Source organism: Amblyomma americanum, chromosome 8, assembly GCF_052857255.1.
Source record: "Amblyomma americanum isolate KBUSLIRL-KWMA chromosome 8, ASM5285725v1, whole genome shotgun sequence".
Classification (NCBI taxonomy): Eukaryota; Metazoa; Arthropoda; class Arachnida; order Ixodida; family Ixodidae; genus Amblyomma; species Amblyomma americanum.
The window spans coordinates 39,812,123-39,822,717 of NC_135504.1; the positions used below are offsets into that span (position 1 = coordinate 39,812,123).

General features: G+C 49.0%; 1 protein-coding gene across 1 annotated transcript in view; it reads right to left on the minus strand.

Moving 5' to 3' along the window:
* LOC144101420 (uncharacterized) overlaps positions 1-5,493 on the minus strand; it is a 58,473-nt gene extending 52,980 nt beyond the window's left edge. The window contains exon 1 of the mRNA XM_077634584.1: positions 4,585-5,493. The gene's annotated coding sequence lies outside the window, so the exon portion shown is untranslated. The remainder of the gene's footprint in view (positions 1-4,584) is intronic.
* Between the last annotated feature and the right edge of the window lie 5,102 nt (positions 5,494-10,595).

Below are 10,595 nucleotides of genomic sequence, written 5' to 3' on the forward strand. Positions count from 1 at the left end.
ACCAGTGTCAGACTGTTATATCTCATGGACCGCTGGAGTAGCCTTCTGTTTTTAAGATATGCCTTTCTTTTCTAGTAGTATGACGGCTTTTTTTTTAGTCACCACTGCAAGCAGTTCATTTTCTTTGATTCGGAAGCGAATATCGCCTTCTTGAGTCGTTGCCAGTTTTTATTTCTTCCCTTTTGGTCGGCGTCTATTTTTAAGTATTAATATAATTGTCCCCGAGCAGACGAGATTTCGCCCAACCCTCGACTTCATCGCTGAAAAGATGCCTGTTTAGGATCTGTAATCCCGCTCGAAGTATGAGGCAGGCACACATTTGTACCGGCTTGAACACATGATGGCATGCAAAGAGAATAAAATTTTAATGCTTATTTTGTAGTTCTTGTAACGCCTGTCTCCAAGCATTCCAGTCAATTAAGTGTCCCCGAGTAATTCTTGAGAAGAATTCATCGCCTCCTATAATTCCAGGTTACAAGTATCGCCATTTATTACACGCTACGCATCGCCCTCATTTACATTGGTCAGCGAACTCGCCACAGCGCCCTCAGGTATGCCATTCATTTCTCCATTAACACTTTTCGCTTGTTTCAATGCAAACAACGCATTCAACATCAACGTGACGCTCTGGGTATACCGGCGACTTGCCCGTGCGGTCGGAAATCCAGGTATCTGATCGCGGAGAAGAGCCTTATTATTCACGTCCAGAGGAAAACGTTTAAGAAAGGGTTTCCCCCCTCCGTGCAGACTTGCGCTGGGCAGCTGCAAAGCGCGTTTAACGATCCGTCTTCTCCGAGTTGTAGCAGGAAGCGGGCAGGTGGGGGGTAAGGTCGTTCTAGGAATGCAAATCCTCGGGCCATATCTCTTCGCCAGCCGAGCGAATCCGGGCGCCTGACTGTTGACCCGCTTATTTGCGCTGCGCGGTTACGTCAGGTCAGGTAGGAGAAGATTCTGAGGCAGCCAGAGTTGCGTAGGAGGTTGGTTATGAGTGCACGTCTGGGAGATGAAACATTCGCACTGCGGACAGTCGCCTCTGGGTTAGGTAGACATTGTGTACAAAAATCAACAAACAACCCCCCTGCCCCCTGCACACAAGCAACACGCACATAGATGTCAAGAGATCTTTTATCTGTCACGCCGTCTATTATAGTGCTGGTTGGTGACTATCCTGCGTTCGGTGTGGTCATCTAGAGTCGAACAAATGCATGTCAAGAATGCAAAGGCAAATGACCTTTGAGAGGAGGTCCTTTAGCCAACGCCGCTGTACGATTGTCATGGCATCGCGGTTAATCCGGTTGAACTGTAGTTAATCTTGCATCTGCCAGTCGCCTGAGATGTTAACGTTAGCAAACGTAAGGGGGTTAACGGCGACGTCTTCATAATTGGTCGACGGGATTGGCTGGACTGTCGCCTCTTAAGGGCATTTTTCGCTGCGTTCTGGACTTGCGTCTGACTCACGGTGACCGGACTATAGCGTCTCCGAACGAAGTTCAACAAAACAACTTGTTGGGTGAGTTGGTTCCTGTATCCCATGGTTACAGCGCGACGGAAGTAGACAACACAGAGCTGACAGGCAACAGAAATTTTTATAGGATAACCAGCTAGCGTAAACACCTACTAGCGGCCAGAATTGAAAAACCGATGCACAGGACATGCGCAGGAAATAAAAAATGCCAGCATACAAGTGGCATGTGTGAACATTCACAGTCTAAGTACCATTATTTCCTTTGTGAATGCGTTACGGAGGGTGCGCTGGTACATTCGTCCTGAAGCCATGCTATTGTATCTGCTTCTATTATTTCTCTTGCCAGCAAGTCCCCGTTGATAGGCAGGTGATCGGGAGAAACCGCGAGTCGGTACGAAGAGAAATAATATGTATGGTAGCAATCCTTCAAGACGAATGCATCAGGTCACCCTCTGTAACCCATTCGCAAAAGAAAAAAAAACGCTACACTGTGAATATTACCACGTGCCAGTTGTATGTTGGCATTTTCTATTTCGTACGCATGACATTTCTGCATTGGTTTTCCAGTTTTTGGCCGCCAGTGGTTATTTACACCTGGTGGTCAGCCAATAAAGATTTCAGTTGCCAATCAGTGCTGTGTTGTGTCCTTCCTTCAGCGTACCGTCTGTCGCGCTGTAACCGTGGAATTTGAAAAAGCTTGCTCGAAATGTTTTGCGAATATTTCCAACGTTCTTGTCGGTAAACGGCATCCCAAAAGATTTCAGGTCACAACGTAAGCGGAATGTAAATGTCTCATAAGTAGATTAAGATGGCCGTCCCATACGAAAATTACTTCTGACACTCTATAGACTGTCCGTGGACTTCTCTCTATAAAGTCTGTACAGAAATCCTAGGGAATAGCCCATAGGCAAAACAAATAGTATAGGTAGTCTATAGACAATCTATAGATTTATGGCCATACACTTTTAGTAGACTTTAGTCTTAAGGCAGTCTGTAGGCTATGAATAGATAAAAAGACATATTTATGGGAAGGAAATAGACTAAAAAATGTCTATTCGCTGTCAATAGCCCATTTTTATAATTGGGAATGGCCCCACCCTCGGTGTACACCTGATTCAGGGAGAAGAAGGATAGTTGAGGACGTGAGAGGTAGGGAGACAGAAAAAAAGTACCGTATAGTGGAGTGCTCTGCATTGATTTCAACTCCCTCGGTAAAGCTGCAGCCTTGGCCCCCTATCTGGTCTACCTCTTGGTAATCTCGCCCGTCTCTACACATCTTTTCATTGTTTCTACAGAAGAACCACAACACGTGGTTCGTAAGACTTGCGAGCACGTCCCAAAGCGATCTCGGCGCCATCGCTGAGTGCCTTCAGCCACGTGCTGGCAAAAGTGCGCAGGTGAAGATGGCAACATTTAGAAAAGTGGGGGCCTTGCTAAGTGAGTACCGCTCTGTCTCAGAACTTGCTGGCACAAAGCCAGAAGCAGCCGCCCGCGCTAGTAAATCAGGGCTGAAAACTCGAACCTTCCTCACTCTCGTTAAATAGGTTCACCATTGACCGGCACTTTTGCTACCTATTAGCCAGGAACTCTTGCTTGTCGAAGTCTTTGGCGAAGACCGGTGGCGAACCGCAGTGGAGTAGAAAATATTTCGGTATTTCGGCTCTCGGCTCACTGGTGCATGTTGAAGCTTTCACTTACGTGCCAGCAAACTTTGAGAGAGAAGGTATATGCAGGGATCCATGGCACTAGGAAACCTGCCTATACCCTCTCCGAAGCATAGTCTAGCTTTCCGGGAGGGCAATAGGAATGCTACCAGGGTCACGGTTGTCCTGGGAGGAGGAGGAGGAGGGGGGGGGGGTAACTCCGCTTGTATCCCTTTTTGCACAATCTTTGGTTCAAAATATGCCATGGCCACACTAGCTACTAGCACTTGGATCTGTCAACAAGACCGAATAGAAGGCAAGAAAAGCAAATCGTTACATTACAACCGTCCTGAACAGCAGCATGGACCCCACCGCACTCTGGTATGCAAATCCTGCCTTTGTCTAACGCGACCTTACCTTGAAAATGGTGAAAGGCATAGCAAGCGCTCACGTAACAACCAGCGCCGAAGTGGGCCAGCCAGAAGGCAAAATGCCCGTGAGCTTTTAGCAGGAGAAGCTGCAGTCATTGTCCCGTACATCCGTATCTGGTTTGTGGCGCGGAACGAAACAACAGAATGACTCAGATGCGACAAGATCGCACTCCGGGTCGCAGACCAAAGCTCCCCCCCCCCCCCCCCCCTTTGGCCTTCTGAAGTGGCGACTACGGCTTCATGAGTGCTCGCCTGGCCAACCCCCCAGCCAAGGAGATCTCCTCCAGGCGCATTCGCTTTGGCATATCTTGTCTCCGCATCTCTAAGAGCGCGTGCCTTGAAAGTCTCTTTATTCTCGCCAGGTCTGAAGAAGCCCTTGCATGCGCACGCAGACGCATATAACGGACACCTAGAGAAAACGTACCCATGCGGGCAGAGGTGGTGTCGCCAACTATGACCTTCCCGCAGGGGAAACACGTCCACGAAGACAACGACAGTGTTACGGGAGTAAATCGGACGCCCAGATAACGCGAAGCGTTTTCAAGGTGTCTGTCGTGGCTTGAAACTAATGGCGCGACGCGGTCGATTTGTTCCGCTCGCGAGCGCGAAGTGACGTCATCCGGATGATCATGCCTCAGCTTATACGGCCCATCTGTGCAGGATCTCAGCCGGTCTACTTTGCTAGAAGCGCTACAAGAAAGAGCTACATGCAATTATGGAAGTTGTAAGCCTCCGGTTCTTAAGCTGCAATTTGAAAAGGTACCGTGAGATGGTCCGGATCAACCGCATGGAATATCCGTACAAGACTGCGGTGATCTACATAACCTGCTCTTCTCATCCCGGACAAAGAACGAGCACGTGCAATCCCCAAGGCACAAGAATCAGGACGGGAGGACTCAAGACGATACCTTCTGTAAGGTGCCTGCCGGTTTGTTATTAGCTCTAATCTTGTTCCAATCTTCTAGATGTTTTCACGCTTATTAATTCGTTTCTTTAACCGTTGAGGTGTAACTACCACAAATGTTGTGACAAACTGAACACTCACCAGAATATGCAGGCTGTGGTCAGTGGAATGTAGTAGCGGATGTTGTCGGCTCCTTCGTCGAGGTGTGAAACCCCTAAGGAGTAGATCCGCAAAGGATGTTCGCAGAGTGCAGCAGTTTTCTTGGAGGTTGGCGCTACGTCACTCTTAGTCCTTACGGCTTAGATTCACGATCCTTTACTGACATGTAAACCTTGAAACACCTAAGGAAGCGCTATTTCAGCATATAGGAATCGATTTCGTTGTAGACGTTTTATAGTAAGTTGCTTAGTCTTCCTTTTCAGCCAAGGCAGCACCTCCAGTACAGCTCAATATCAAACGCCAGAGAAGTCTTTTGAAAATTTGCTTGAGAATCTCGCTAAAGCTGACGGCAAGACGGACGTTCTGCCTTGTTGTGTGTACTTTGTACCGAAGAAACAGAAGGAATTTCTGGGATACCACTAAGATGAGGCGCCTTGATATCTCGTTCTTTCACAGCATCCCAGGAAAGGTCAAGCAGTAAGGTAAAGCCCTGTTGAGGATGCGACGAACGACGTCTTCTCACAACCTGCGACGATCCACAAAGTCCAGGACTGTCGATGTCCAAAGTGGTCCGACTGCGGTCGCTGGCCACGCAACGCTAGTTCTGCAGCTCGCAGCCGCGACCACTATGCACAGACACGCACACACACAGGCTGAAGCGGTGATTGCAACCCTCAAGAAAAAAAAAAAGACTAAGAAAAACCACTCAAGAGCGGTCGCACCTTCTAGAAGCCTCGCGCACCGCACTCTATAGCGTCCGCATCCTCCCAGACGTCGTCCCGCTGTGCGGGCTTAGCTGCAGCTTCGCCGCTAGAAGAGAGGAAAGGAGAGCGGCAGCGGAGGTCCCCCGGAACGGCCGAGGCACGGGAGCGACGACTAGCCGACGACTACGACTCTCTTCGCGGCGGAGAAAGCTCCCTTTTGCTCTCTGCGGCCGGATCCGCCACGACGGTATTCCCGCTCTCCTCCTTTCCCCGTCCAGGTGGCGGCGAGGAGCTTTCCGCGCACCAGAGCAATAAGAGCGAGTGAGCGAGGGAGAAAGAGACCAGGCGGCGAGCAAGAGAAGAAGGAGGACCACATCTCAGGGACGACGTTGTCGTCGCTGTCGTCGTAAGCCTCAGCGGCGCGAAGGAGCTTGCCAGCAGCGGCCGCAGAACTTCGGCATCTCGTCCGGGCCGGACCGAGAGAGCGGAGAGGGCACGCTATATCGGCCGGCCCAGATGTTTCTTGGGCTACCTGGCCATAGCGTGTTGATTCTTGGTGTATGGCGTGCCCCTGAACGGGCTTGCGAGGACTGCCTCACGCGCACGCCGAATGCGTCGACGGATCGACGAGTGGAGAGAGGCGTTGGTTGTGGCCGGATGTGAGGCTGCGGACGGGCTTCCAGCGGTGTGACCGTTGTCCAGTCATCCCAGTTCCCAAATGACCTGGACAGTTGCCCTCCCTTACCCTAGCGTTAGCCTCGAGGCGGTCTTGGCAAGCCGGCAGCGTCCACTAGATAGGCTGCGTCTTGCTGCTAATCTTTCTGTGTCGCACGGCGCTTGTAGCCACCTGACGACAACGTTTTGTAATGAGACACGGCGTTGTGTTATGTGTGTGTGGCATGCAGGGTCATTTAGCTCTGCGTGCGCCTGGAGTGAACACTTGGAACGAGACACCCCAGTTTGTTGTTGGAGTAGAATGCTCGTCGTTACGAAGGTAATCGAATGGGGTGTGTGGTCTGGCACATGCTTGTTTACTTGCGTTTATGTTTTTTTTTTCGTCAGCTGAGGACTCAAAGAATATGGGAGATAGCAGGCCATTGCAAGGAGCAAAAATTCAGATTAAAGGTCAGGGCCGCCTGTCCGTTGCCATCTTCACGCGGCGAATGAACTATTAATAGCCTTTGTCAAGGCCCTCATGGAAAGGGTTTCGCCGGTCGAAACTCTGGCATAAGTCCGACGTTTCTTATTCCTTTTCGCGCACACGCTGTTGTCAACAGGTTGGTATATTTGGACGTGGTCGTGGTTTGTATCGTAGCGCGCTGTGTCTCTCCGTAAAGGTGAGAGCGTTTCATATATGATTGGCGTTGATCCTGCTGCAGCGGGAGAGGATCGTACAGCAACGTGTTATGTCTTGAGTGCATTATCAAAGAGAATACAAAAGTCCAATTCAAGGTCGCGTAGTGGCAAGAATAGGAAAAATTCTAACGGGAAAAACATGCTTTGTCACGTGGCAGGTGTGACCAAAATTGTAACACGCTTTCCTACTCGACTGGAAGACGCAAAGATGAAATAGCCGAGGATGTTAACGGCGGTGGAATAGTTCTGTGGTTAGAATAGTAAAGTTGTATTAGTGGTAGTAAAGGATAGGCTCAAATGGTATTGGTGGCTGCGCTCGTGGTGGTGGTGGTAGTAGTAATAGCAGTAGCTATAGCAAAGGTAGTACCAGTAGTGCAGTAGTGGTGGTGCCAGAGGCAGAACTTTTAGGAGCGCACTGCTACTATGAATAAGAAAATACTAATCTGTGAATGACCTTGACACCCGAACCGGGGCGGCTGTCATTCATAGAAGTTGTTAGCAGTTGAAACTAATGCTAATTCAGGAACGTATCACAGGGATACGCTATTTATATCTCCATCATCAGCTGGTGTAGTAGGATACAACTCAAGAAAGAACCGATTTTCTTTGTCAAAGGGCCTATTTCCAGCTAATGGCATCGGTCAATTCTCGACAGCCTGGTAGCGTCACAATGCAGGGAGTGGCCGATGACAGGGGATAATCCCCTTCTTTCATGGTCTGCGATAGTCCACTCCATGCATTGTCACGTTGATCCTTGCATTGTCACCCTAACAGGATCATGAGAATCGGCCGACGCCACTAACTGGAAGGGGGGTCCTTAATAGGGTGAAAAGCCGCTTCGTTCTTGAGTTGTATCTGACTACAGAGTTGTCTTACTTACGACTTTTGGAAGGAATGGAGTAGCATAAGCGACTACCAGAGGGACCCCGCTCTCCACCAACCCGAAAATCTTGATAAATCGGCGTGCCGGATTTTAAAACACAGGGTCTGTGAAGATGTTTTGCACCTGATATGATTATAAAGCTGTGCATGAAACAAAAAAAAAACTAAAGCGGCATTTTATACTTCTGATTCGGATCGAAAATTTACAAGATCCTGCGACTCCCGTTCGCTGAAACCTCAACAAGGTTTGGCATCTCCTCTCCATCTCGCCTTTTCTATTATGGGATCTTCCTCTGTGCAAAATACGGCCTCCTCCATTGGATGGTCAAGATTTGCTGCAACGTCTTCCCCAGCAAACGGAAAGTGGCAACAGGTGCCCTCATCCCGATACCTGCATGCAGCGCAGGGCGGTCAAGCGTTGGCAACAAGTGTTGCATACGTTGGCGTAGGAATGTCAGATTATTGCGCCTCTTTATTCCGCACATTTCCTTGCTTTTACATTGATCGTCCACGGTTTTCGCTTGCAACTTAACCTCTATCCAAGCCCCTCCCCCCTCTCTCCTTTCTTCCCCTGGAGGCATGCAGATCTCAGTCTTCCGGTCGAAAACCATTTCTATTAATACCATTACGTTCAAGTGTGATTTCCGCCGGAGCTGTAGTAGTATCACAGAGCCGGAAAAAGAGGTCACCGACGTAAATGGCTGTGCACGTGACCTTGCCATGCTCCTGGGGAAAAGTGATCCGCGCAAGATCTGTGATCTCCACACCGCGACAACGAGCGGAACTTGGTGTACAGTCGATGCAGATGTCTCTCCGATACAAATGTGGACGATGTAGGCATATGTCGAACGCATTGAAGGTCGACTTCACGGCGGAATGCTTTTTTATTTCATGCTCACCGCTTATGCGGACTTCAAGAGCGACGGTGTGTTTTTCGACATGCGCTGGTGTTGACCGGACGATTAACCGCTACGCGCAACTGTGCGTAAAAGAGAAGGTGCCTTTCTTGCTTAGAGTTCAGCGTTCGTATCGCTTTCAGTTCGGCAAAACCCGCCTCTGTCACCAGCCTCTGAGTGAAGCCATGGCTGTCATGTGGCTTCACTAACTGAAACGCGCAGCTCTTGTTTTTTCGTGCTTAAAGCAGCTTGAGTGTCATGAGCGCATGCAGAAGCTGCCAACGCGGCTGGAAGAGTCTGGAGAAAACTGCGCCATCGGACATTAAAAGCAGTTATCTGAAGACAGTGAAGTTTTCGGGCGACAAGTGAAGCACATTACCCTGGAATTTTACACTGGGGTCCTAACAAGGGATTTCACACTGCAGACGTGTAATGGCCCTCGCAACCGCATACCATTTTAAATTTTAATCAAATTCTAATGAGATTTATTTTTAGTCGGGGCGCTTCTATCAAAAATAACAAAAGCGAAGTCAACGGTACAAGACCAAAATTACGTCAACTAGACGCAAAGCGTTTGTCAGAAGTCCTGGCGCCGCAAGGAATATTATTGACGCACTTGAACGGATGCGGTGAGAAAAATTGATGCTTCGCTTGTGTCAATAGAATAACGCGTCCCGACGGCAAAGATGCTGCACTCAAAATAGGAAAGAGCAAAAAGGGGGTAAGTTGTCCTCTTGCCCACTGTTTATTGTGAAAGGGAGTGCGCTAGAAGACACCTTATTCCGTTCTTAGTCCCACATGGACGCATTCGTGTATAAGGTGGACTTTCACTAAAAACGGAGATTTTATAAAATACGAAGTATTTGTGTCACCACTAGCCGATTTGGCAAGTCATCTGAAGTGTGTCGACACAGTTTTTTTTTGGAGCGGATCCCGGAGGCTAGGCTACACAGCCATTCACTTCAAAAATGGCGATCACAGAGTCAATCCGTTGTAGACGTAGACGTCACAAATTTATTTTGAGTCACCCAAAAATTTTGAACTGCAATTTTCTTGAGCTACTAACGCGTTTTTTGACGCCAGACAAGCATCAACTTACGCAGAAAAACCCAGAGGATCGGATATATACAAGGAATAAAATTTAGATTGAATTTCCCTAAGTGTCGTTCTATTCAGGCACTTGCTGCACTCCTGAAGTCCCAAAGGTCTAGAGGCGAGTGAAAGGGTTCTTTCCAGCCTCGGTAAATATGAAGCGTGATGTCTGCCGTAAGTTCACCATTAAGAGGCCCAGGAAGAAACGCTGCCACTTGGACACTTCTCACCGACTCTCTACCTCTTCGGTATCTTTACATTCTCTTTATGTTAATAAATTTTTATTATTTATTTTATCAGGAGCATAGCTATCAAAATGAAGGCTGACAGGCAGGTGCTGTAGATGAATTTCAGCCATCATCATTATCAGCCTGACTGCGCCCACTGCAGTGCAAAAGCCTCTCCCATGCCTCTCCAATTCACTTTGCCAGCTGCAGCCACCGCATCCCCGCAAATTTCTAGATCTCATCCGCTTACCTAACCTTCTGCCGACCCCTGCTACGCTTGCCTTCTCTTGGAATCCACTTCGTTACCCTCAAAGACAAGCGGTTACCTTCCCTTCGCATTACGTGTCGTGTCCAAGCCCATTTCTTTCCCTCGATTTCGACTAGGATGTCATTAACACGCGTTTGTTCCCTCACCCACTCTGTCCACTTCCGGTCTCTTAACGTTACACCTATCGTTTTTCTTTCCATAGCTCGCTGCGTTGTCCTTAACTTTAGCTGAACCCTTTTCGTTAGCCTCACCTTTCTGCCCCGTAGTTGAGTACCGGCAAGACACCGGTAATCAGCCACCGGAATTCCAGCCACATCTCGCGATATTCGGGGCTTTATAACGACCGCTCGATAGTATAGAAGCTGCACGTTTACGCCACTGGTCGAAGGTCGGTTGCGAGCTGAGCATGGGAGCACTCCGGTTTAAATACCGGACAGGCCATACGATATGACGAGCATCTGCTTCCAGTCGCCCGAAAGCACGACAGTCGAGACACGCCGCGGCAGCTTTAATCGAAAGCGCACGGCCTTCAAATGTCGCGACGGCGTTGAGTTGTTGACAGTGTTGG